Here is a 2,104-nt window from a genome sequence, read left to right on the forward strand (position 1 = left end):
ACGAGATTCGTGTCACGTGAAAACATGACTACACCACAGTCAAGGCGCCAATACATTTCGACGTGACGCGGTGCGCGTGCTTGCTGGTGTTCATTTCGTCGTGTCACAACTGTGTTGCTACGCCAGGGGCCGGTCCTGCCATGGATGGATGGATGAATTGATATGGCTGTACCCTTTACATCGGGTGGTGGCTAACGCCACCAAGCCGTAATACTTAGTGAACAAAAAATTAGCGTTATTTTTTTCTTTAGGTAGTGAGGTTAAGGACTCGTAATTTGCAGTGAAGGGTTTAATTTTCACTCGTGCATTGACTTCAGCCGCAATCAGATCACCTCCTTCTAGTTAATTCTACCCGCCTGATGTCTATTTTGCCCTCCCTCTCCTTAGACCCCAAGGCTTTGAAAAACTCAGCGTTATTAACCTGAAGTGTAGGATGAATCTCTTTACAGACCATTATCAAGTGTTCGGCAGTTTTCTCCTCCTCTCCACATGCACTGCATACCTGCCTACCCATTCGTATTTGGCTCGGTATGTCTTGGTTTGCAATGCTCCCGTCCTGGCCTCAAACAGGAAGGAACTATCCCAAGTATTATCATAGATCCTTTCCTTGGCGATTTCCCGCTTAAAAGTTCGATAGATATCTTGTGCAAACTTCTTAATCATGCCAATTCTCCACTTTTCGGTCTTTGTTTTTCTTCACCTTCTTCTTAACTGATCGTTTTTTTTTGGGTTTGGCTCTCTGCTGTTTTCTAGTAATTACCCATCAAATTTCTGGTTCGCTTCCTCCAGTTTGTATCGACATTCGTTATGTATAAGTAGCTGAAAACGTTCCTAGCCCAACGCTCCTCCCCCATTTTTTTGGTCACTTCTCAAATTTTATCTTGCTGCTAGCTTTCCTGCCTTCAAATGATATCCATCCCGTATAACTTGTATTCTCTGCTTTGGGGTATCCCCGCGAGCTCCTAAAGCAAGCCTACCTATTCCACGTTTCTTAATTTCTAATCTCGCTTGAACTTTTAATCTCATGCACATGACCGCATTGCGAACGTCAGACCAGGAACCACGACCCGTTTTCATATTCCTCTCACAGCATCATACCTATTTTAATTCCACATTGCCCCATTTTTCATTACTGCTGCATTCTTGTTACCTTAAGTCATTACGTATATTTCGTGTTCCCTTAGGTACTCGGTCCCATTGCTTATCCATACGCCCAGATATTTGTATTTATCTGTCATTTCTAGCGTGATCTCCTGTATCCTAAGCTCACTACCTTCATTACCATTAACCCTTTCAGCCCTGGATTTTTTATTTTGGTCAGATACACTTTTTGTGTGCGTTATTCTAGTAGTTGGGACCTCAGAAGACCACAAACAAAAAATTGAGCCACTGGTACAAGCATTTTCGGATTAATTAACATGGCATCAAATTAGGTAATTAGGGCCCTGTGATTTGAAAATGAAAAAAGTGGCTTATTTTTTTCTGCCAATCAATGGTGCACACAAAATGGAAACCAACGTCTTACTTTTCAGCCTAATACTCACTGAAACAGCTTCGGTACGTCGTCCCGAAAATGGTGCTTACCCGCCTCAACTTAGGCGCCTCGGCTTCACGGAAGACCTCGGTCACGCTTCTTCTTCTTTGTGGCTGCTACCTCCACAAACGTGCCGCAATATTGGTGTCAATTGCAGTGGGGATCATTGAAGAACTATGCCCCCAAGAATGAGCAGTATTGGTTATGTTTCTGAGATACTAGGGCAAATTTTGTGCGGTGGTGTCAATTGACACCGCCAGGGCCGAAAGGGTTAAAAATCATGACTGCTGGTTTTTCCTTACTGAACCCTAAATCTAAACTATCTTCCGCATTACCGCAGATGTTCATCAATCTCTGCAAATCTTGCGTGTTTTTGGCCATTAGCACTATATTATGTGCGTACATCAATACTGGTAGATCCTGTTCAATGAGTTTTTGTTCCAAGAAAGAGAGATTGAAGTCAAGTCATCTTTACTCTAATTTGGCCTCTAATCTTTGTACGTACATCATGAATAACCAAGGTGATAGAAGACCACCCTGCCTAGGACTCCGTTTTACCGCTGCGGGCTT

The sequence above is a fragment of the Rhipicephalus microplus genome, unplaced genomic scaffold, assembly GCF_043290135.1.
Source record: "Rhipicephalus microplus isolate Deutch F79 unplaced genomic scaffold, USDA_Rmic scaffold_30, whole genome shotgun sequence".
NCBI lineage: Eukaryota > Metazoa > Arthropoda > Arachnida > Ixodida > Ixodidae > Rhipicephalus > Rhipicephalus microplus.